The sequence below is a fragment of the Peromyscus californicus genome, unplaced genomic scaffold (assembly GCF_007827085.1).
Source record: "Peromyscus californicus insignis strain IS unplaced genomic scaffold, ASM782708v3 Scaffold_8__1_contigs__length_139910024, whole genome shotgun sequence".
NCBI classification, from domain to species: Eukaryota; Metazoa; Chordata; class Mammalia; order Rodentia; family Cricetidae; genus Peromyscus; species Peromyscus californicus.
Window position 1 is genome coordinate 35,546,517 of NW_026294606.1, and position 26,322 is coordinate 35,572,838.

Genomic DNA, 26,322 nt, shown 5'->3' on the forward strand with positions numbered 1-26,322 from the left:
GCCATGATAAGCAACATATGAAGATGCCGGTAAGCCACGAGCCACGTGGCAAGGTATAGATTTAGAGAAATGGATTAATTTAAGCTGTAAGAACAGTTAGCAAGAAGCCTGCCACAGCCATACAGTTTGTAAGCAATATAAGTCTCTGTGTTTACTTGGTTGGGTCTGAGCGCTGTGGGACTGGCAGGTGAGAGAGATTTGTCCTGACTGTGGGCCAGGCAGGAAAACTCTAGCAACAATCCTCTCTCCATTTTAATGCCCCCTCCTTTATTTTCCCCCAAGGATATTTCAAAAAGCCATTTGGAAACCTGCTGTTTAACAACCACTACCACCACCACCACCACCACCACCACCACCACCACCACCACCACCACCACACACGAGAGTTTAATTGGAGTTAACCCTACACAGGGGTAACTCCTCCAAGAAACCATGGGTTGCCAAGTAGAAAGCCCAGTGCCTGGTGTGAGATACTTCCTCTTCAGATTGGTCAGAGGTGTCTCAAAGACTCTCAAAATAATATAGGATATTGCCATTGACTTTTTCTTGCCCATCCGAACTTGGTGATTAGACCCTATTGCTCAAGAATCACACATTTTGGTTACAGGACATGAACAAATGACATTTGAACTGCTTAAGAAGCTTCCTTTCTGCTGACCAGCTGTCATAATACTGGAAAGTGCTAAAAACCATCAGTAGTCTTGCCTAGCTGTGAAGCCTGTGAACCACATTAATGACCAGCGTGAGAAGATTTGCCAAGGGGTGTAATAGTGGCATGAATGTTATAGAGGTAAGCAACCACTTTCTGATTGGTTTTAAGCTCTGATGCACAGGAAGTAATGCATGCAAGTTCTGTAAGTCGGACCAAGAATTCATGGTTGGGGAGCTCACTGGCCATAGCGGGTGAACCTAGTTACTGTTATCGTTACTAAAGGTAATATGCAACTAAGCTCTAGATTAGTGTCTCTATACCCAGAAACTAGTGCAGATATTAGATCTCACCACAGACATTTCTTTATGCTGCAGATGGAGGTTAAGGCAGAAACTCACAAATGATAACTCACGGAGAATAAGTGTCTGTGGAGTGCTTAGCTACTACAGATGGGGAGTCTATATCACTTCTATCTCGGAGGTCCCAGACCATATCTGAAGAGAGGGCAGAAGGAGTTGAGAGCCAGAGGTAAGGAAGGACTGGATCAAAACAGTATCTTCTGGGCATGATAGGACCACTGCATTTATGAACTCTTAGCTGCTCTAGTTACCTGCACAAGATTAAACCAGTCAATGTTCCAACATGGAAGAGGGAGTGGCGCCTGAGCTCTGCCCCTGAGATGCTTTTGACAATAGATGACTTTGAGGTGAGAGAAAATCAGTTTTCTTGCCTACAAACCATGCTCCAGTGGATGCCCTCACACCCCTGTATGTGTGGGCCACAGAAACTAGACTGGGTGGATTATTAATGAGAAGAAAGAGGACGCAAGTTGGGAGTGGGTAGTGAGGTGGGGTGGATCTGGGAGGAGTTAAACAGGAGTTGGCATGGATATGGTCAAAATACCTTGTAGGAAATTCTTAAAGAATTAATACAAATGTTACTTTTTTTTAAAAAAAGAACATGCTTAAAGGTTGTTGTACAGTACCCTCTGGTCCATGGATCCTTTGCAATGAAATATTTCCTTGGAAGTTATAGGAACTAGATTTTGAAATGGGAGAATTGGGTCCATAATAGCTTTCTTACTATCCAAAGAAGAAGGTGATGTTTCTCTGCGTTGTTAGTAAAATTGTAGACTTGTTTGGGGGTAGGTACCATGAGCCTTGTCCTGTTGGTCTTCTGTTCTCACTTCCTGATACTCTGTAGGTGACCTGGAACTGGCCCCTGATATGGCATCATCTGGGATGTTGCTAGCACTTTTTTTTTTCTTTTCTCAGTAGATCTTTAGAAGTTCTTTTTCCCTTTCAAAACAGAAAGCAGACAGTTTTGGCTTACGTTGCATACCCTATAGGTATGTCTGGCTGTATCTGATGAGTGAGCTATTGTCCTCATGGTTACTTCCTTCCAAGAAAGTGTCTGTCGCCGTGCTATGCATTTCAATCATCTTTGTTATACCACAGCTTGAAAAACCTTTAGGGCAAGTCAGAGAGGCCCTATCCACTACCTTCTCTCAGACTTTAGAAGACTGGCTGAACCAGATCCAGCAGTTCAGATTTCTGTGTTTTTCAAGATTCCTTTAGTGATAATCAAGCATTTTATTTAGAATCGAAGTTAGGGGAGGGGAACAGTCTCCAGGTGTTGTTTTTCTTCCTGGGAACATCAGTCTTGTGGGGAAGTGGAACAAGGCTGGACCACTTTGCTTAATGAATCAATGAGGCCCAAGAGCTCAGGGCAAGGCAGATATCTGGAGCTCCCAGGCACTGCTCCTTCACATTCCTGGACCCCTGGAATCATTCACAGCCTTGTGTCTTGGAAGACTTCTGTTAAGACCTGTAAGGCTGCTATTTATCATTTGCCATGTTTGGTGGCACTGGTTCCTTTGGGTTTGACAGTAGGCAAATGTTTGTTTTTCTACAGCTTTGGCCTAGTGCCTCTCTTCCATCGCTATTGGCTCTTGAAAAACAAGACCACACCAGAGTCCCTTTGCTCTTTCTCCTTCTACCACAGGACCCTGCCTGCTGCTTTTCACACTTAAACTTGAAGCTGCTTGGACTTGGATGTCCTAGAGTGAGTGCCCGATAGGAAGGCTTTTCTCCTGGGTCCTTGTAATGTCTCCCTCTTTCTCTGGTTTGATTTCTCATTTGCCTTCTCACAATTAAAAATATAATTTATTCTGTGTCTTATCTTGGAATGATCTGTGCCAGGAGAGTTAATGGGTATGCAGGCAGGTGCACATGCGTGTGTGGACACACACACACATACACACACACACACACACACACACACACACACCGTGAAGGGACAGAGGATGTTGGTGGTAAACTAAGGGTGATATGCCATGGTTTTGATTAGGAGTGTCTGCTGTCTTTGGGCTCAGTTTAGCAGTTGTCCGCTGTGGAGGATGGACTGGGCAACAGGCAGGCTTGTTTCTCATCTTTCCCTTCCAGAAATGGAGTTCATGATGGGGAGTAGAACACGGCCTCATTATTGGCTTTCCTGATGATTCTATGGGAAAGGTATTGCGCAGCCTCTTTGAGACAATAGGCACTTTAGAGTTAAACCTCACATTCGTTCCCAGCCAGTGCTTACTAAGGGAAAATAAAGATACATCTCTTGTGTCTGATTTCTTCTAACCCCTGGACTTCAGCGAACACTGTAAATCACTGACTTCTCAACCTTTACCTTCATTCATTAAAAAGAAAATTAAAATGACATTTATGTATTTTGTGTGTGCCAGCGTGTACATGTGTATCATGTGCACTCATGCCCTGGTGTTTGTGAGGCCGAGACAACTTGGGGGAGTCTGCTTTCTCTTTGCATCTTGTGGGTCCTGGGGATCCAACTCAGGTTGTCAGAATTGACAGTAGTACTAACTACCTTCATTCACTGAGCCATCTTGCCAGGCCCACCTTCATTCTTTTACCGTCTTAAGACTACCTCCTTGTCTCCATGGTACTGGGCTACGTCTCCATCTTCCTGTCTAGGCACACCACATTAAATTTGAACATGCTCAAAACTCTTCCATTCCTTTCTTTACTCAACTCCCCTCAACTCCATATCCATTCTGTCATACTCGGTTGCCCAAGTAGGAAGGTGGATGCTTGTGTCTGTATTCACACAGCCAACTGGATCTCCAAGTCTTTTTCATTTTACTTACATTTTATTTACTAAATATCCCTGGGCATAATCATCATTCTCTCGATTTACCTGGTCATTATTTAGTTCATTTCCTTATTATTTCTTGTCAGAAAAAAGATGTTACTTGACCCTTGACTCAGGGTGTTTGAGGAAATTTTTATCACTCTTCTTCCTTGCCTTGAAGCCTTGAGTATAGCTAGTTCCTTTGACTTTTCTGTGTCCTTTTGGTACCCCACCTCTCCACCTCCCATGTGCCCTAATTTCTAGTGTTCCTAAGACATTATGCCTTGCCATGCTCTCTCTGTGATTGGACCAGTCCTATGCTCTGCTCACTCCCTTGTCTCTTCTTAGTGATCTCCTGCCCACTCGAAAGCCAAGCCTTGGTCCCTTCCCCGTGGAACCTTGGCTAATATGCATTTGTCTGTGGCCCCTTTGTTGTAGCAAGAAATTATACAGCTGGGTGGTGGTGGCGCAAACCTTTAATCCTGGCACTCGGGAGGCAGAGGCACGTGGATCTCTGAGTTTGAGGCCAGCCTGGTCTACAGAGCAAGTTCCAGAACAGCCGGGGCTCTACAGAGAAACCCTGTCTCAAAACAAACAAACAAAAAAAAAAAAAGAAAGAAAGAAAGAAAAGAAAAAAGAAAAGAAATTGTAGTTTATTTGCATTACCTGTTGGACTGGGTATTTCTCAGAAGTGTCAGTTGAGGATGAAGGCTCTGGTTGTGGGTTTTTTTTTTTCCTTTTTTGTCTATCATGGTAAAAATTCTGCATTTTATGTCTAAAATGGGTACATTGTTATAGTTGAAATGAGAATAGAATATAAAATTTAGAATTTAAATGGGCAGGGGTTAGGACAATTGGAGTGGGAGGGTCCTGAGGGAACTAAAAATTCAAATCTCAAGAACTCTAGCAATATTCACACTTAATATTAAAATAAATCTTAACTAATGTCTTTATACATTGTAACAGGACATCTCGATTCTGATTCCTGCCCTTATTGAAGACAAACTTCATATCTTCTAGATTAGAAAGGCTCCTCTCTGTCTCAGGTGTGTGAAAGTCGTTTACCTTCTAGAATCTGCAATCTTTCCAATCATGATGTTTAAATTCAGCTCAGGCACAAACAGACTGGGCAGACTGGTTCAGGTCAGGGGAGTCTCAACATTGACTTCAATTTTATTGTACTGTTCCTTAACTGAATAGTTCAATTAAGAACATATTTCAGTAAGTCGTAGTTCCAAGTGGATAAGCCAATACTATCATTCTTTTAAATGCCCGCTTGTTCCTAGCCCCTTTAACATGGTAGGTAACATAACAGGGTTCCACGTCATGGAGCAGGCCTTAGGTCCAATCACAGAGTGGTTGGTTACTCCCACGACGTTCATGCTACTATTAATAGCACCAGTGGTCATATCTTGTCAGGCTAGTTGTTGATAACTTATTGCTACACCTGTAGATCATAGCATTTCCACCCATCCTCAAGAAGCTTCTTCTTTCAGTAGATGGCAATCAACACAGATTATTTCAGCTGCTCAATAGGCAGAGAATTTAACAACAACAACAACAACAACAACAACAACAACAACAACAACAAAAATGTGAAGTGCTCATCCCTAAATGGGACACAGATATCATACCCCTCCCTCTTAGGCTCAGGGATCTTGGTGGAAGAGGGAGGGCGGGCTGGGGAGGGTAGTGATGGGACAGATTGCAGGTGGATATATTCAAAATACATTGCCTGAAATTCTCAAAGGATTAATAAAAATATTTTTAAAATAAACAGAACATTTAATGTTTAGAAAAATAATAGATAGCAAGAAGATGAATAGATAAACTAAGGTGAAGTAATCTTATTAAAAAGTGCTCTTTTAATACCTCATGAGACATCCATGTTGATTTTTCATTTCTAACCATTTGTAGATTCCTTATTGTTAGTTTAATTATGTCATCACCCGAGAATGAGCATTGCAAGATAGAAAATTGTAAGGTGGCTTGCTGCTGTTTTCTTAGGATCTGAGGTATTACCTGTTTTGCTGAATAATTTTTCCTATAAAAATAGCACTTTTTTTTTTCTGGTGTTGGTTGGAAAGTCCTGTGCATTCCAACTAGTTCCAGTTGGTTATTTTGATAGTTCTCTGCTCACCTTCCTGGTTTTCTGTTTGGGTTGTAGCTGCAGACTTAGTTGTTAGTTTTTAAAGTCAATTTTTTTTACATATTTTAAACTATGTTCTATGTATGTATATTTATGATCTTTATTTTCTTGGTGACTGTTCTTTGATTATGTGATATTTCTACTTATCTATGGTGATTTCAGTTGTTCTGAAGTCTACTTTGTCTAATATCAACATAACTGTTAAGTTTTATTTTTAACTTAAAAATAATCTTTGTACTTCAAGACAATTGCAGATTTCACATGTAAGTGCATGTGGATTTTTGTATCCAATGCTATTTGTATCCAATAGCAGTTATCTTAAACAGAGCATTATAGCATGACCAGGAAATAGCATGAATAAATTAACAAGTCACTGATGTTAATTCAAATTTTCTGTTTTTAAGAACTCTGTATCTTTCTGTGTGTATGTGTATATTTGTATGCATTTAGTTGACATGACTGTATCATACAGATAGGCTTGTATGTCTGCTGCTGCCCATTGAGGTTCAGAGCATCCCATACTGCTCACATCTCTTACCTTTTATAACCATGTCCATCTTTCTCTTTCTGTACTACCTGAACCCTAAAGTCCCTGGCTCCTGGCGACAACTGATTTTTCATTTCTGCAATTTCCTACTCCTTGACATGTAGCATAAGTACTGTTATACAGCATGTGACTTTTTAAGATTGACCCTCCCCCCATGTTGTAGACTCAACCAACTTGGATGTTTTGATGACTTCTTCAGTGTCATTGCTGAGTCCTTTCCCAATGTTTAGCTTCATGAGAATCATCTAAACTGTTTTCCAGAGTAGCAAATCACTTTATATCCCATCTGTAGTGGACATGTGATCCAGCCTGTTGCATATTTTCCAGGACTTTTTTTTTTGCTAAGTTTTAACTGTTTTGATAGGTGTATTGCGACATCATGTTGTGGTTTTAATTTGCATTTTGCTGATGGCTAATAATGTTTACATGTGCCTTTTCACTCCCTCCCTGCATGTCTTCTACACAAATGTCTGTTTATGTCTTTTGCTATTTTTCTATTTAGATTATTTTCCTGTTTGTATTTATCTTTATATTCCTTTTAACTCTTTTAAAAAAATCTACCCATATAAAGATATTTCGAATGAGCTTCCTATAAATAGTATATAGTCAGGTCTGTCTCCGTCTCTGGGCCCCCCTCCCATGTGTGTATGTGTGTGTTTGTGTGTGTCTCCAGGGTCAAGTGCAATGAGAGACAGACAAAAGCGGAGAGAAATAACTAAACAGAGATTTCCACTATACACAATGTTAACAGATTCCTTGTGAGTTCCATGGGCCACAGCTGAGTTGTCTATCATTTCCCATCCCCTCACCCCTGTCCAACTTCACCACTCCCTGACCCCCACCCCGTCCAACTTCACCACTCCCTGACCCCCACCCCTGTCCAGCATTTCTTCTGGATTTCCAGTTCGACTGCTTCTGCTGCTAGTTTGATTGTGTTTGGGGTTCCTTGGCTTTCTGTCATTGGTTGCTCACATCTCTGAGTTTTCCAATAGCCATGCAGTGTCTTCTGCTCAGGCTTGGTAGTTCTCTCTAATGGAGAGATCAGTAAAGTGTGTTTATTTCATCTGACCCAGGAACCAGAGTCTGCCCTGCCCTGAGTGAACACAGGACAGCTGCTTCCTTTGACTTGAAAGCAGTCAGTCATGGGGGGACCATCATTTTTATATTGGTCATGAGCTCTACATGGTTTTAGGTATTCTGAGTTATGAAATATAAGTAAATTTTATGTATATATAGAACGACAGTGGAGACCTTTGGAGGAAGCAGGAAACTATAAAGGCACATGACATATGTCACACACACACAATGACAGTTTGGGCAGGCTTACTTCAGGGCCTGGGCAACCCTCCATATATTATAGAATTGTCTTCTACCCAGGGACCTTCACTCTGTCCTTAATCTGCCATTCTTATCCCCCAGGCCATCTGAGGATGTATGCATCTCATGTTTGGGACAGAAATTTTATTTCTTCTGTTCCTGTTTTCCACATTCTAGGCAATTAAGAAAGAGGAAACCCACCATAGATGTCCAGGAAATAGAAAACTAGAAATATTTTTACCTGTTTTTGCAGGGAGACCAAATCAAAGAATGTGTGTTTGTTGTGTATTGAATTGTAGATCGTTCAAGGGACCCGAGCCCTTTTATGTATGTCCTACAGAAAGGGATGGAATTCAGGGACCTAGGTTACAACCCTAGGTTGTAGACAGCAGGGGCTGATGAATGGCAGAGGCAGAGGTGTTAGCCCAGATGGTGCTCTGACTGCCAGTGGCAGAATGCATGCTCCTGTGCCCAGCACCGGCCCATCAACAGCCCCAGGGGGCTGCAGTTTTTTCTTCTGCTGCAGATGCCCATGTGCTAAGACTGTGCAGTAGCTGCCAGAGTCAAAAGCTCATCCTTCAGGTCCATATAAGCACTTCTCTTTAAAAGAACCTTCATTTAGAATCCTATTGGCCAAGGGATGTGATACATGTAGGTTCTAGGTTTCAAGCCCTTGATCGGTTAGAGTCCAGAAAAAGAGGGGTCCTGGTTCTTATTATAAATGCATAGTTCATGGCTGTCTTTTCCTTTGGCTTTAATTGTATTATGTGTCTGATAAACAAGGTTCTCGGCTGCATGAGATACAAATAGGTTTTATATTCTTTTATAGCCAGTAGACTGTGGCATAGAGGCTTGTGTTTGCATAGTGTTCTTTTCATGTAATTCTAACCTAAACACCAGGCCCCCACCCCCTTTGAGTGGTTTCCAGTGTCACCAGCTGAAGGAGAATGTGGATGCCTTTCCTCTTTCCTTCTTGAGCTAGGGACATTTAAAACTCTTCCTGGGCTGGGGAGATGGGGTTGGTAGGTAAGACCTCAGTCTAATCCCAAGACCCACGTTAGAAAAAGCCAAGTCCGGAAACTGCAATCCCAGCCTCGGGGAAGTAGAGATGGGAGGATACCTGGAACTTGATGGCCAACCACCCTAGCCTATTTGGTGAGTTCCAAGCCAATGACAGGCCCTAGCTCAAAAAAAAAAAAAAAAAAGAAGTAGGTAGCACCTGAGGTATGACACCTAAGGTGCCTTATGGCCTACTACACACACACACACACACACACACACACACACACACACACACACACGCACGCACGCACGCACGCACGCAGGTACCCATATACATATGAAAACACACTACATACTGAAAATTTAGGTCTTCTGCTCTCCAGGTCACCAATATCTTTCATTTATCTGCCTTTGATGAACAAAGTTGGACTTTGTGAAAGATGTGAACTTTGAAGGCATAAGTCCATGCAGGCAGGTCAGGGAATAGTCACTCTCTATGCAGAAGGCTGTTGTATGTGCTCAAGTACATTTCTTGTTAACTGAATCGCATAGAAAGTTTTCATCTCTCCTTCCCAGATGCAGGGAACACAGATCAACACGTTCTGAAATAATATAAAGGGAGAAGAAACCACCCTATGGCTTGAATACGTTGCCTCAAGGACCCATCTGTTGGACATTTGATTCCCAGCACATGGTGCTTTTGGGGACATGATGGAACCTTTAAGGGGAGGAGGTTAAGTCATGGAGTAGGCATAGCTTTGATGGGTGTTGGGACCCTAGCCCCTTCCCCTCTTTCATTTCCTGACAGCCGTGAGGTGAGCAGCTTTCCCCACTATGTGCACCCCACCATAGGGGTGGGGTGTGCTGCCTTACCATGGGCACCTTCAACCCCAAGCCAGCCTGCTGAGCTGAAGTCTAGGAATCCGAGCCAAAAAGCACTGTATCTCTTTTCAAATTGCTTTATCTCGAGTATTTGTTAAATGAAAAGAAAACTAACAGGCTTAAGTTTCCCCCACTCTCAAGCTACTGGAATACTTCGGAAGTTTCGCTGTATTTTCCTCTGATCTATTTTTAATCATTCTTTTAATGTTATGGGTAGCCTTGCGTAGCTCATTGGCGCTTCACTAGTGTTCTTTTTAATGCTTTGTAGTATTTCACTAACTAGTTTCATGCTGTGATTCTCATTCCTCTGCCATTGGACACTCCTGCTTTACCATTACAAATAACTCCACATTGGATAATGTGCTAAATGCTGTCATATCTGTAATGTAAAATTCTAGAATCGACTAGGGTCAAGTAAATGAAGCATTTATTTTCCTTTAAATTTAACATTAAAGGAGTATGTTCAATCGATACTTAACTTTCTCATTTACCAAGAGCTTAGATTCTTCTAGGGCTTCAGAAAGCATCCATAGGACTTCCTTTGGAAAGACTGAATTATCCATAAACAGAATATCATTGTATTAAAATTCTTTTGCATCTGTCCTTTTTTTTCCCTTCCTGACTGAACATCATGTTTGCCAATACAAGTTGTTAACATTTTAATTTTAATTGTCAAAGGCTGTGATCGGAGAATAAATGTCCTCCACAGGCTCCTGTACTGGAAGCTTGGTTGCCAGACGGTGGGTTTGAGAGTTATGGGATCACAGGGGTTCTCACTTTGTGAATGAATTAACATATTGATGGATTCATAATCTGACAGCATGTGGAGGGGCTAGGAATGGGAGGAGGTGGGCCATAGCGGGAGGAAACGGCATCGGCGCATGTCTTGGGAGAACAGTTTCTCATCCTGGCCTCTACCTTCCCTCTCTGTTTTCTTGTAGTTGAGTTGCTTTCTCATGGCTGTATTAGCCACCTTGCCCCAGAGCCAAAACAGTGTTTCCTGCCAATGACAGGCCCACAAGCCCCAAGGAGTCCTTCCTCCTTTAAAATGTGTATATATGCGTTTGTTACAGCATCAAAAACATTAGGATTAAGCTACCTAAAATCCAGTGATATGAATTCAGATACTTATCTACTATGTCAGTGGCCACTGGTTGATTTCAGGTTTTGCTGTTGCTATGAAGACTTTCCTAAATGTCTTGTGGTGTGTATGTATTTACAACTTCCCTTTTTAAGGGAACTTTTTGGGCTCACAGTTTGAGGAGACATAGTCTGCCATGAGTGGGAAGGTATGGTAGAGTTCCTGGTTGCAGGAGCTTGTGGCCCAAGCTCCTTATATCACAGTGGCCACAGAAAGAGAGAACAAACAGGAAGCTTTGCCATTCTGTAAAACCCCATGGCTGAGCTGGAGAGATGACTCAGTGGTTAAGAGTGCTTGCTGCTGTTCTTTCAGAGGACAGGCATCAATTACCGGCACTCACCCACACCCAATGGCTCATAACTGCCTATAACTCTAGCTCCACGGGATCTGATACCCTCTGCTAGCCCCCACAGACGCCTGCACACATGTGTGCATACATACATATACACACACACAGACACACAGACACACACACAGACACACACACACACACACACACACACACACACACACACACACACACACACACACACAAAGGAAAAAAAACTTATTTAGTAAACCCTGAAGACCCAACCACCACCAGTGACCTCCTTCTGCCAGTTAGGCCACAGGTCATAAAGGTTCCATAACCCTCCTAATACAGAGCCCCCGGCTGCAGATCCAGTGTTAAACACATGAGTCTGTGGGGACGTTCCTGGGCACACCATGACATGTACCCTTGTGTTTCTTGTGCTTCACAGATGTTTCCGTCTCCTATTTGGATGAGTCTTTTCAAGTTTTCTTCTTTCTTTCTCATTTCTAAAGTTCTGTTTGTTCTAGAAACGGGGTCTTTGTGTTGTGTGGCTTGGCTTCACCCATTCCCTGCTCTATCTTCTTGTCTTATAGTGGTGCCTTTTGATGAGCAGGTTTCAATATTCCCTAGTCAGATTCATCAGCGTTTTCTGTCACAGTCTGACATTTGTATTCTCGGTATGATTTTAAAAAAAAAAATCTCTAAATGATAGAGTGTGTCTCCTGTGTTATTGTTCGGGAAGCTTTATAGTTTTATCTTTCACAGTGAGACTTTGTCAGTCTGGAACTGGCTTTGCATATTCTGGGAAGTATAAAGGTTTTCCTTTTAGATGGATACAAAGATAGAATCAAGGTTTTGTTGTAAGTAGTGTCTTGGCATTCCTTCTTAAGTGCCGTTGTAAGGGGGTCCAACTTTTTGACATGTGATATAACATTGTCCTCTAAAAGTTGGTGCTTGGGAACCATGTCATTTTGAACTACCAGTTTTTTTTTTTTTTTTTTTTTTTTTTTGGTTTTTCGAGACAGGGTTTCTCTGTGTAGCTTTGCGCCTTTTCCTGGAACTCACTTGGTAGCCCAGGCTGGCCTCGAACTCACAGAGATCCGCCTGGCTCTGCCTCCCGAGTGCTGGGATTAAAGGCGTGCGCCACCACCGCCCGGCGAACTACCAGTTTTTAAAAAAGGGAAGGTATGGTTTTAAGTAAGTTTACAATTTTGTGTTGGGCTGCATTCATGGGTATCCTTGAGCACACCTGGCCTGTGGCCCTCAGGTTGGATACACCTGCTAGGGCATCATAGGTCAAGTCTATAGTCTGAGTGCCTGTGTAAGTTTTTAATGTAAGATTTTGGTAGGGATGCCAGTTCATACCTATCAGACCAAAACCACACACACCACTTTTACTGGACTTCTAATGAATTTGACATTCAGGTTGTGTTTCCATATAGCAACAAGTGACCAACACGGCCAGATTCTGGAGCATCATTCCAAAGCTCATGCGGTGTTATTGGCTTCTCATCACTCATAAAGCATTTTTAAAAAAAAAACTTGGAAGTGATTTTCAGCCCTCACATTCAGCTCTTCTTCCTTCTACGTCTTTATCAGCACTGTCTGAACGTAGCTAGACTAGCTAAGTTATTTCTTCTTCTACCCCTTCATTTGGTAGAGAGAGCTAATTCCTTAAAGTGGAAGACATAGGGGAAGGATGTGAGGAGCATAAGGTTTGGATCTGAGCTGGGTGTGGGGGGTCCACACCTGTAGTGTCAGCACTCAGGAAGCTGAGACGGAAGGATTGTCAAGAGTTCCAGGCCAGAGTGGGCTCACAAATGAGACCCTGTTTCAAATCTTAAAGGCAAAAAGGGGCAGATCAAGCTAATGCACAAAGTAGCCTTTTAAAATTAGTCACTAGCCAGCTTTGAAAGTGGACTAAGAGGCCAAGGAGGTTTTGTTTCAGGAGACTAACTTGAAAACCACCCATTTCCCCTTCATATATTTGTATCCTGTAATTTTGCTTTTGAAAACTTCCAGCTAGCTCCCTCACCAATAAGCATTAATGCATCATATTTCCTCATATCCCAAGATGAACTTGAAAGTTTGCTACATTAAATAAAAGAGCGAACAGTGAGATGACAGACATGGATGGCATACAGCACTCTAAAGGGCTGAGGGCTTTTCTCCCCTGCACTTGTTGGCATGTGTGAGCTCATGTTCTTGCTAAAGCTTAACTAAACTGTTTAATTGTTTAGACCCCTCTCATGATTAGGTATCCATCTACTGTACCCAGCTGATTCATGTGCTAGATTTCCAAAGAACATTCCTTTAATTACTTAGTATGAAGCAAGAGTGGCTAATTTTGTGCTAAAAATTGCTGTGCGAGGTTCTCAGTAGCCCAGGGAGTTAACGAATATCAATTTCCACAAGAAAAGAGCCCACGACTCTTTGAAATACAGTGGGACTCAGTTCTATAACTGTTCCAGCTACAACACTGGCAATTTATGAAGCCATTTTTCCTTTTATTTCCTTCCACAAGCCATCCAGCATGTTATGAAGACAGGAATATTATGTTTTTGAGGGAAAGAGGCAGCGGCTCAGGGCTTTCGAGGACTTGGGCCCAGAGGCATTCAGTGAGAAAGTAATAATGAGAGTCCCAGTGTGTTGAGTGTCCCGGGCTTTCCTGAGTACTTGTCTAAGTGCTTCCCACATATTAAAATTTTAAATGTTCACATTAGTCCTGGGAGGGAGGTGTTGTTATCATCACATTTTACTCCTGGGATGCCAAGGCACAAATATGCTAAGTAACATATTTGAGATCATTGTAAGTGCGGAGCCCAGATGTACTTAGGGCCTGGCTTTTCTGGAGATGCAGTCCTTACCCATGCATTCGGCTTCAAGTCCAGGGCCCAAGATGCTTACAGCAGTGCCACACAATCATGTAGTTCATGAAGACAAGTGTGGAGTTGAGTAGCCCATCATTCGGTGGTCAGGGCCATCAGTGTCCATTTTAACTCTGTGTCTGACACAGAGAGAAGGAGGTGGGTGGGTGTCTCTTGATTAGATGTGAATTAAAATCTGGTTCATTTCCCTACCTTGTCTTTGTTCCATTTCTCACTATTACAGGCTTGGTCTGCTCCTGGGTCCATCTCACTGGGACTTGCATGGTGTTTGTGGGTCAGGTACCCCTGCTCACTCTCACTACTTGCTCATTTGGAGCTGTGTGTGTAGTCTGTACCTGTGGCTGTCTTTGCCTTTCTGAGTGCCGTAAGATTCATCGCTCCTGGTGAACATTCCCACATGATTCTATGGTTTCCTGTATTCCTTTAGGCCTGCGTCTGTGCATTCATGTTGTGTTCTCAAGCACTCTATATCAGACTTGGAAGCAACATTTTCCTTTTTTTTCATGCTGTCTATCTATTTGTGTGTAAGTATGGGTGTGTATGTGCCATCGTGGGTCAGAGGACAACTTTTTGAGGGTTGGTTCTCTTCTCCCACTTTGTTTGTGAGGCAGGGTCTCTATTGTTTCTGTAGCTGTGTTGGTGAATTTTCTATCTCCATCTCCTATTTCACTGTGGGGTTCTGGGACTGGGATTGCAGACTGGACCCATGGCGCCCAATTTATTTTCTTGTGTTCTGGGGGTAAACTCACATGGTCAGAGTTGTGTAGCAAGCATGACTTACCCACTGACCCATTTATTCAGCCCATGGCACACTTTGATACCCTTCAGTTTCATACATGCATAATTCTATTTTATAGCCTAGGCTGGCTGTAGGTGCTAACTCCTCATGCCTTGGCTTCCTCTGAGAGGAGTGTTCTCATACCTAAGTCCTCATGCCTCTTCCTGGAGCTGATTCTGTTTACACTGTGTTCATTGGTCTCAAAGACTATGAATTCATACAAGAAGTCTCCTTCCTTGTCATAGCCTTCCCAGAAGGGCTGTTCTTCAGAATGTTCTTAGTTGTTTGTGTATGTGTTTTCAGCATACTCATCTTAAAATTGGATTATTATATTCTCTATATAGTATATATGTGTGTGTATATATATATATGCTTTTATTTTTGGGATAGGCTGGCCTTGAACTCAGTATGTAGTTGAGGCTGGCATTGAACTCCTGAACTTCTTGCCTTTGTCTCCCAAGATTATAAACATGTACTACCATGGCACACTTAACATGCAATTGGTTTTTGTTTTTGTTTTTGTTTTTTTGAGACAGGGTTTCTCTGTGTAACAACCCTGGCTGTCCTGGAACTCACTTTGGAGACCATGCTGGCCATGCTATTGTTTTTATTAGCATGGTATTTACTTTTTAGGTTACTTTGAGGAAAATTGAGATTATTTTTCTTTTGAATCTATCCATTCATAAACATAAGTTTCTACATACTGTTTTCCTTCATTTTAACAGTAATTTTATAACCTTTCATTGAATTTCTGAAACTGTGTACCTTGAATTCCTGTTGTTAGTAAGTTATTTTTCCCACTATATTTCTTTATTATTTGAGCCAAGGACTCACAATGCAATCCAGATGGACTTGCAATTTATTATGTACTTCAGACTGGTCTCAAACTCATGGCATTCCTCCTGCCTCCACTTTCCACCTATGAGGATAATAGGCATGACCTACTATACCCGGCCCTCCTATTTTGTGTTCCGAAAAATTTAAAAATTATTTACTGTACTCAATGATTTTGAATTTTTAATGTACTCAAGAACCTAGTTAACCTTTTTAATTCTATTAAAATTTAGATTATGTAGATTTATTATTTAGACAATTTATACTAATGTGGACAGTTAGACAATTTTGTTTCTAGCTATTTATCATTATTTTTATTATTATTACTGTTATTATTATTGTTACTTTATGTTATTGGATAGGATGTTTAGTACAATGTTGAGTTAAAGCACTTACAAGATATTCTTGGCTTTTTATGTTTTATCATTCATTTTGATGTTACCATAGTTTTTCTTGTTAAATTATAAATGTGAAATATACCAAACCCACCCATCTCTCTTAAGAAATTTCTAACCCCAAATGAGAGGTACCATTACTATATGTTGTTTCTTCTCATTCTCCAAGTTCATGGAGCTGTATCTGTTAAATTATACATTCACATACATTCTACAAAATAGTATATTTATGCATATGAAAATCTCTACTTATTTTTATACCATTTGATAGAAAATGTAGCACATTTATAGGCTTAATTCATTGTTTTTTAAAGACATCCTCCCTCCCTCCCTCCCTCCCTCCCTCCCTCCCTCCCTGTGCATGTGTGTTTTTCTATGTGAGTTTATTTGACCCACATGTGTGCAGGAGCCCAAGGAAATGTGAGGAGGGGATAGAATCCCTTGGAAATTGAATTATAGGAGATTGTGAGTCACCACACAGGACTGGGAACCGAAATCCAGTCCTATGCAAAAGCAGTAAGCATCTTACCGCTGAGCTATCTTTCCAGCCTGTAATTTGTCCTCTTTAAATGGCTATAAAAGGTACCATTGTAGGGTATGGTACTGTGTGTACAACTCTCCCCTGGTAAATTTTGCATCTGTAAACAGCGCTAAAATTTGATTTAATCTACAAATGAAATTCAGTAGATTTTCAACCACTGCAAATATGATTTATATTATGGTTTAAGGAAACGTCTTCGAATAAACCTCTCAGTGAAAAGATAAACTTCATATGATATGTATACTGAATTGCATATAGGGAATTTTCATGTGTTTGCCATTCAGCCATGACCAATTAATGGCCCATCTAGTTTCATGTATACACACATGTGTTCTCCTCCTGCAAATCCCAGATACCATACCATTCATCCTGAACTATTTCACCGTTTACCTTAAGAATATAAAATCTACTTTTAGACACATGAAAAATACCATTCTATTTTAAAAACATAGCAGTAATTCCTTAATATTAGCACAGATATGCAGTTTTCAAATCTCTAATCCTGTTGAAAAGTTTCTTTGCATTTTTCTTTTAATACTGGTTCAATTAACACCTCATTGCAACTAGTTAATATGTCCTTTAGACTTTGATTAATCTACAGGTCCCTTTCACCTTTCTCCATTTTTCTCTTTCAGTTCTTCTGTTGAAGAAAGCCTGCTGCAAATTTTCCTTTTTTTTGAAAGGTTTGCTGATGACATCATGCTCTTTTATTCTTTTTATGTCCTGTAAACTAGCAGATGGTTGTCAAGCTGTGTTGTCCAGTAAAATGCCCACTAGCCCTGTGTAACTCCTGTAAACTAGTTAAAGACAAATCAAGGTGCAAATTGAGTTCCTTAGTGCCCCTGGGGGCATTTGGATGGCTGAATGGCCACGTGTGGGGACCCTTTGTTGGAGGCCACCAGTGTGGTGCATTAGTCTAGGGGCTGGCTGGGACCTCTGTTTTCTTTCTCTCCTCTTTCCATGGCAAAAGCAACTCACTGGCGACTTTGCAGTCCTCCATCTGTGATAGGGAGGGAGGGCTACTTGGTATATGCAGATGATCACAAATGCCCAGACTCTTTGCTGCTCTTGCCAGTCCAGGTCTTTCCCTGATCAGAATCTCCCTGCAACCTGAGCCAGTGTTCCCACAAAGGGAGTCGGAGAGGGGAGGGCTTGGGAGGGGAGCAAAGAACAGTCTCCTGTAATCAGCATTTTATTACCGTCCTCAGGAAGTAGGAATAGGAAAAAAAAGTAGGTTGGAGCAAGGAAAGTTAATTATGTGAGGTTGTTTGACAGGAAATTACTAAATACAAACAGACAGAAGAAGCACTTTGGAAAGCTGGGTAGGAAATCTCAAGTCACTCCACTGGGTGCGTTCAGACCCCAAAGCAAGTTCTGAAAATAGTAGATTAAACAAAAGTTATCTTATCTGGTAGACGCATTTCAAAGGCAAAGGGGAATTTATATATTGGGCAGCCTGTCTTAAAATAAACCGATTTTGTTGATAGTACTGCAAATTTAATTGTGGGAAATCCCCTTCAGATGTCTGAATTTATTTTGTAAATGTTTTGGATTTATTTTGAGTTTGACATTTCAGCTCTGAAGGGAGGGGTGTGTGTGTGTGTGTGTGTGTGTGTGTGTGTGTGTGTGTGTGTGTGTGTATGCACATGCAAGAGCCTTTTCTCTGCATGTGTTTCTGTATATGTGTCTGTATGTGCATGTTTTTCTGTGTGTCTATTTATATACCTATGTTTGTATGTACATCTTGTGTCTCCCTGTATGTGTGTATCTGTATATGTATGTCTATGTTTGTGTCTCTGTGTTTATATCTATATGTATGTGTCTGTGCCTCTGTGTGTATATGTTTGTATGTATATGTGTGCATCTATGTGTATGTCTGTATATGTGTGTCTGTGAGTATATGTTTGTATGTCTGTGTGTATCTGTGTTTGTGTGTGTATATAAATGTATTTCACTCTGTAAAATCATGTATATCTGAAGTAAATACAAAGTACTTACACTCATGATCCTTTGCCACATCTCAACATTGTTGTGAACTTGCTGTTAATCAGGCAACCACAAAGAACCAAGAAAATGTTATCTAAAATATTTATTTCCAGACTTTATATATTTAAAGTATTTTACTTTTTCTGTAATTATTAGCTTCATTTTATTTCATATGGCTATATGAAGTAATGGACAACATTTTCATCCCTTCTGAAATTAACCAGTGTTTTTATTTCAAGGACTGAGTGACTGAGACATGGAACCTTCTCCCCTTATTTGCATCTGGCCTTGTGAGGGTCAGCTTCTGGCATCCCAGAAAGGAGGCAGAGAAAAGGCTGCTGAATAACTTGACCCTTTTAATGAAGGTTGTCATTCTTGAAAAACTAAAAATCTATATGCATGGACATACACATATGGACGTAATTATCTATGACTTTTCTAAGCAAAAGATGAAGACAGCTTATTTTCTGATCTTTATAGTGAGATTCTTTAAGGCCATTTTTTTTTTTTTTTTAAATAGTTGAAATGAGTTATATCGTAGAAACTGGGCGGCTGGAAAGTTGCACAGTCTGTGGGTAAAGTTACACATTCCATGCTAGTTCAAAGAGAAGGCAGTATTTTGAAAACATCAATGGAGCTCAAAGTCTGCATTCCTTTTGAGGGGCCAGCACCTGTGGGAGGAAGACAGGCTGTTCCCATTTGACCTTCGGCTGGGTAGCAGGGTGAGGTACTTCAGATGTTGTAATGGTTAGGTAGGGACCTCTGTACACACTCCTGAATGCACCTGTCCTGCCCTGTGGTCGGAGGGGAAATCCAGGTGACTGGCAGACACAGGGAAGGCATGCTTCCTACCCTGTGTTGCTGAGACCTGGCATTGCATCCTGCCAAATCACAAGGTGATAGAGGAGTGGGTGGAGAAGATGTGGAAGAAGCCACAAGCCCTCTGAGTAATCAGGCTTCCATTTCCCAGGTCCTGGGAAACCCCAGGCAGAGACATTAGCACACTTAGCCTGAGTCCCCTGTGAGTAGTCTTTGAGTATAAAGACTTCATTGATGTTCCAGATGGGTTCTCATCATGCATGAATAACTTCTGAGCATGGAGTTAGCTGCCTGGAGTGATAATTCCCTCCTTTAGGCCACTCACATTAGTTCAACAGTGGCTTGTAGTTTCTGAAGAAGTAAATATACAATTCAGTAGTTCTACATAGAATATTCCTTCTGAATAAAGAGTGGATTTGATTACAAAGTTGCCTCATGTGCCCATGATTCATTAATCCTGCATTCTTTTATTCCACCAACACTTCCGGATTGTCTGAGACAAGGCAGGACACGAGGTTAGATGCTGAAACATATACACATAGCCTCATACACAGACATGATCACTGCACATGAAGTTGAGGCTGGAAATGCACCCTTGTCCCTCCCTATGGACACAGTCATGTTGCCATGTAATTCTTTACGCCCTAGCTTTGTGATCACTGATAAGAGTTTTTTGTTTTCTATCAATTAAGGAGTTTTTCTAGGGGGCCCACAAAATTTTGTTCAGTGCCCATTTTCTTCTGGATATATCCTCTGGTGGTAAAATGGTTTTATATTTTTAACGTTCATTTTTAGTGTGTGTGTGTGTGTGTGTGTGTGTGTGTGTGTGTGTGTGTGTGTGTGTATCACGTGTTTGCAGGTGCCAGTGGATGCTGGAAGAGAGTATTGGAGCTCCTGGCCCGAGAGTTATAGGCAGTTATTAGCTGTCCGATATTGGTTCTGGGAACTAAACTCCTATTCTCTGTAAGGGCAGCAAATCTCTTAACCTTTTCTCCAGCCCTGGTTAAATATTTTTATCTCTGTGACAATTGGTGCTCCTGCGAATATTTGAGTATGGTTGGAGCTGCCGAGCAGCTTAGCTGTTTATAAGATTAGAATCATTGCTTTGATTTCCCTAGGCTAGTTAGTTTTCCTTGGTTTCTACCACTGTGTATCTTCAAGCTCTTTGCCTGCTCACATATGCGTGCAGTTTCCTGAGCCTTGGGAAAGCATGGATTTCCACAGATGTTGGAAAGTCTTCCATTTCTGCCGAGGTATGGTCTTAAACACAGAAGACCATTGTTCTGCGTGTTCCTTTACTGAATCCCAGCCCGGGGGCAGCTAGGTTGGTTTTTGCTCAGCTTTTGCTCAGCTAGCCCACAAAACTGTACAGAAAGGATGACTGCAAATGAGTCCTCCACATTCAATATTTCTGGTAATGTTGATGGACTCAGCCACTGTGTCTGCTGTCTGTTTTTGTAAATAGGAGTTATATTCAAACATAGATAGGTCCCTCTATTTATGTCTTTAGCTGTTTATGGACTATAGGACACAGCTGAGTCATCAGCACACAGACTGGCTCACAACGCCCAAGACATTTGCTATCTATCTCCCTTTCACAGAAATGTACACAGTTAAAACCCTCATCTCCCCCCCCCCCCTCTCTCTCTCTCTCTCTCACACACACACACACACACACACACACACACACACACACACACACACACACACACTTTAGTTTTAAATGACATGGTCTCAACTATAAAGCCTAGGCTAGCCATGAACTCATGGCAATCCTTCTGCCTCATTCTCTCAGTAATGGGAGTACAGTATGTCCTACTCTAGATTTTAAGATCTATTACATCATAAAGTATGTAGTTTCTTTTAGAAACTGATAGTTTAACTCTCCGCTTGTGTGTGTGTGTGTGTGTGTGTGTGTGTGTGTGTGTGTGTGTGTATACCAAAGTTTGACATTGGATGCCTTCCTCAATTGCTTTGGATTTTATTTTTTGAAACAGGGTCTCTTACAGAAACTGGAGCTCACTAATTCCTCTAGGCTGCCTGGGCAGCAGGCTCAATGGAGCCTGTGGTCCCCACTTGCCCAGTCCTGGGATTGGAATACCCATAGTGCCTGGCTTTTCTATCCCCTCTGGGTGCTAGGGATCAAACCCAGGTCTTCATGTTTGCACAGCCCAGCAATTTACCAGCTGAGTTCCCTCTGCAGCCTCTGGTCTGAGAAAGGGGGGTTGTCAGTGTGTAATGTTTCTGATTCCTGCCATGTGGAGAACAGGGTTTGGTGGAGATACACGTGGCAGGCGTCTCCCCTCCCCTTTGCCGGAGTTGTCTGTGGGCTAGATGCTCCAGCGAGCACCCCACAGAGCTGCTGAAGAATTTTTGTCTCCTGAGTGCCTGGTCCTGTGGAAACGAGCTCTTGTGAGGATGAAGTTGAAGGCTCCATCTGTGGAATGTGAACCCAACCAGGCACCCACCCGGTGGCTCTTTGATCTTGGACTTGTCTCTAGAACTGTAAGGAATCAATTTCTTTATTTATAAAGTACCGAATCTAAGGTGTTTTCGTTTTTATTTTATCTGTCATAGTAGTAGGAAAGGACTCTGACACCAGTGGTGTCCTTTTCCTTAGGAGGGGCATTTGAAGCCTGTGCTGGTGGTCTGTGGGTTGCAGCCCAGACATTGGTGACTGGGGAGTCCCTGCCATCACAGTCTGACCTCACCCACTTCTGGGTTCTCCCCTTCACTCTGGCCTGTTGGGGAGGAGAAACACCAGGCAGCTTCCACCCTCACTCCGCCTCCAACACCCTGAGTCTCTGTCTTTCTCAGGTTCTGGCCCTGCTGTCCTTGATGGTGTATGCCCCTTCCTGTGGTGTTTTATAGCACCCTTTCCTTCTTCCCAAGGGACTTTATAATTAATAGAGATAAAGACAGGAAGTCTGTAATGAAGTACCAACTCTCATGTGTGCCAGATTCACACACACACACACAAACACACACACACACACACACACACACACACACACACACACACACACACATGATCAAAGGGTGGCCTCAGGACTGGGCTGGTGATGGCTCTTTTCCCAGGCAGCCCACATCCTGCCCCTCTGCAGCTTAGATAGGCAAAGGAGGAAGTGGGGCTCAGCACACTTTTCAGGGACACTGCTTTTGCCTGGGACTCCAGGACTCTGCCTGACTGTATGGGAATGTTAGCTCACATCTGTTCATAAACAGCTCCAGGAGGCCTGGGTTAAATTACTACCAACCGCTGCCAGCCCTTCCCCCGTAATCCTCTAAAGATGGCAGGTAAAGATAGACCGGAGAGGGCCAGGGCCCTGCCTAGCAGCCCTGTATCAAATAGCCAGAAAGCTAGAGGGTCGCATTGCTCCGGGAATACCCTAATCTTGATTGTATTGTTTTGCCTGCCCCAGAAGTGAGGGTTTACTCTGGGAGGTGGGAGGAGTCCGCACTGGGCTTGCTGGCATCCAGTAAGGAAAAAACACAGGCTGCTGGTTCCATTATGAGACCTCAGCAAAAATGACCAACAGACAGGCCTGTCCCTCTTCCTACCCCTTCTTGCCACTATTGGACACACACAGGCTGGCAAAGTGCCTTAAAGAGTCACAGCGGAGAGGCTGCTGTCACCAGGGAGGGAAACTGAGCTTGGACTTGGTGAAGTTCTGGAATCATCACCTGGAGTACAGACAGGGCAGGTGACTGTAGCAGGGACAGGGCTGCGTGTGACCCCTCTTGTGCTGGGCTGACTGCGTTCAGAAAGGCCACAACAGCTCAGGGATTTCTACTTCCTGTCCGGCCTCTCAGGGCTTCTGTGGATATACTTAGCAATTACAATACTAGCTTGGGAATTTCCCTAGGATGGGCCAGGACTTGTTTCCAAAATAACACCTTTCAAAGCAACCAGAGCCTTTTAAAAATTAGATAATTGTGTGATATTTATAAAACGAATTACATTGTGTTAACAATGTCTGTGCAGATGGTTCCGAGGTTGCAGTAAATAACACCTTATGATTCATTAAGGGCAGCCAGAGAAAGGGCTTTCTAAAAAAGTTATTACTGTACAGCTGAGTCTACCAAAAAAAAAAAGGCAGGCAACTCTCACAGTAGACAAGTACATTTTCAAGGCGTAATGCTTAAGTCTGGGTGTGTGGGAGGGGGTTGGGTGGGGGGGGAGTCTGGGGGTGGGGACCAAGGTTGGATTGTCCAGATTCATTAGCAAACCGGGAGTGTTTTACCCACGCTTTGCACTGCATGCCGAGAGTTAGGAAAATAAAGCTCTGTCCCCCCGGCCCTCCGTGGATTGGCTCTCAGGCTGGTGAGGGAGACAGATGTATACACAGATAATTGCTGAACAGTGAGCTAAGTGCTAACAGACATGGAGAAGAAATGCCACAGTGGTATGAGGGATACCAATCTACAGTGCAGTTAGAGAGAGGACAGCAACTCTCCAGAGGGTGTCACAGTTGAGAAATATGTGAGGAGAGAGAGGGTTTCTCTGGGTAACAGTTCTGGCTCTCCTGGAATTTACTCTGTAGATCCGCCTGCCTCTGCCTCCCAGTGCTAGGATTAAAGGCCTGTGCCACCAAGGCGGGCTAGCACCGGTACACACCTTTAATCCCAGCACTGGGAGGCAGAGCCAGGCGGATCTCTGAGTTCAAGGCCAGCCTGGGCTACAGAGCAGCTCTAGGACAGGCATCAAAACTACACAGAGAAACCTTGTCTCGAAAAACCAAAAAAAGAAAAAAAAAAAAAGGTGTGTGCCACCACTGCCTGGCTAAGAGAAAGGAATTCTGTAAGCAGAGGAGATATGAGCTTCTTTTGGATTCTCTTACTAACCTTCTAGTACCCTAGGGCCTTTGCTCATTCTTTTTAAAAATTTCTTTGTGTGTATGTATGTGTGTGTGTGTGAGCGCGCGTGTGTGTGTGTGATGTGTGTGTCACAATGGGTATAGAAGACACTCTCTGCTGTTGATTGTCACCTTCCACCTTGTTTGAGGCAGGATCTGTTCCTGTTTACCGCTGCTGCATGTGCCACGGAAGCTGGCCACCATACTTCACGGATTCTTCTACCTCTGTCCCCCATGTCACCACAGGAACAGAGTGATTACAGGCCCACATTACCACGGCCCACTTTCTGTGGGTCCTGGGAATCAGGACTCAGGTCCTTACCCTTCTGAGTGAGCTCTGTGCTCACTGAACCAGCTCCTGTTCTTGTTCACCATTGGCCTGTTCCTTCACCAGTGTCCTCGCTCACCCTTCCTGTTTCCTTTGCTGCTTCTCATCCACCTGCCTGGGAAACATCTCCTGTCTGAGAGAAACCAGCTGCTATGTTCCTTTGTCAGGAAAACCTGACTCCTCAGGCTCAAGATCAAATCCACTGTCTCACACCTGCTCACTCACCAGGTGCTTCTCCCGACAGCAGTTATCATAGCTACACTTTCCCCTATTTGCATGCTTATTTGCATAATATGTTTTTTTTTCAATAGACAGAGCCTGCCTCTCTTTGCTCAACCTATCCCCCTCTAAATACACATTTGTTAAGTACGTTGGATGAAGGGCATCACAGTTGTGAAAACAGCCGCAGCCAGAGTGCCTAGTAGCTGGATTTTGTAGTTTCAATCCCAAATATTCCCAACAGGTTCATGTCTTAGAGGCCTATTTTCCAGTTTATGGCACTGATTTTTAGAGACTGAGGGACCCTTAGATGTTAGGGCCTAGTTGGAATAAGTAAATCACTGGGGGTGGACTTTTAAAGGCTGTATCTGCCCCTGTTCCAATCCCATCTGCTCTTCTTTTTGGTCTGCTATGATGTGAGCAGACACTGCAACCCATCCCCACTGCCACAGGGTGGACTGTGTGCCATGATGTCAACAGCCTGCAACCCATCCCCACTGCCACAGGGTGGACTGTGTGCCATGATGTCAACAGCCTGCAACCCATCCCCTCTACCACAGGGTGGACTGTGTGCCATGGTGTGAACAGCTACTGTAACCCATTCCCACTACCACAGGGTGGGCTGTGTGCCATGGTGTGAACAGCCACTGCAACCCATCCCCACTGCCACAGGGTGGACTGTGTGCCATGATGTCAATAGCCTGTAACCCATCCCCACTGCCACAGGGTGGACTGTGTGCCATGATGTCAATAGCCTGCAACCCATCCCCACTGCCACAGGGTGGCCTGTGTGCCATGGTGTGAACAGCCACTGCAACCCATCCCCACTGCCACAGGGTGGGCTGTGTGCCATGGTGTGAACAGCCTGCAACCCATTCCCACTGCCACAGGGTGGGCTGTGTGCCATGGTGTGAATAGCCACTGCAACCCGTTCCCACTGCCACAGGATGGGCTGTGTGCCATGGTGTGAACAGCCACTGCAACCCATCCCCACTGCCACAGGAGCCATGATATGAACAACTACTGTAACCCATCCCCACTGCCAGAGTGGGCTGTGTGCCATGGTGTGAACAGCCACTGTAACCCACCCCCATTGCCACAGGATAGGCTGTGTGCCATGGTGTAAACAGCCACTGTAACCCATCCCCACTGCCACAGGGTGGACTGTGTGCCATGGTGTGAACAGCCTGCAACCCATTCCCACTGCCACAGGGTGCGCTCTGTGCCATGGTGTGAACAGACACTGCAACCCATCCCCACTGCCACAGGGTGGACTGTGTGCCATGGTGTGAACAGACACTGCAACCCATCCCCACTGCCACAGGATGGGCTCTGTGCCACGATGTGAACAGCCACTGCAACCCATCCCCACTGCCACAGGATGGGCTCTGTGCCATGATATGAACAGCTACTGTAACCCATCCCCACTGCCACAGGATGGGCTCTGTGCCACGATGTGAACAGCTACTGTAACCCATCCCCACTGCCACAGGATGGGCTCTGTGCCATGATATGAATAGCTACTGTAACCCATCCCCACTGCCACAGGATGGGCTCT

The 26,322-nt window shown here is 43.3% G+C and overlaps 1 long non-coding RNA gene across 7 annotated transcripts in view; it reads left to right on the forward strand.

The window, feature by feature from the left end:
* Positions 1-26,322, forward strand: part of LOC128103629 (uncharacterized) — a 308,429-nt gene that overhangs the window by 236,435 nt on the left and 45,672 nt on the right. For 4 of the 7 annotated variants that reach the window (XR_008215742.1, XR_008215743.1, XR_008215744.1 and 1 more), the window contains 2 exons: positions 608-790; positions 1,027-1,180. This is a non-coding gene — a long non-coding RNA (uncharacterized LOC128103629). Of the gene's footprint in view, positions 1-607; positions 791-1,026; positions 1,181-4,756; positions 4,837-17,191; positions 20,971-26,322 lie in introns of those variants that run through there. The other 3 variants (XR_008215745.1, XR_008215747.1, XR_008215748.1) reach the window with 3 other exon arrangements.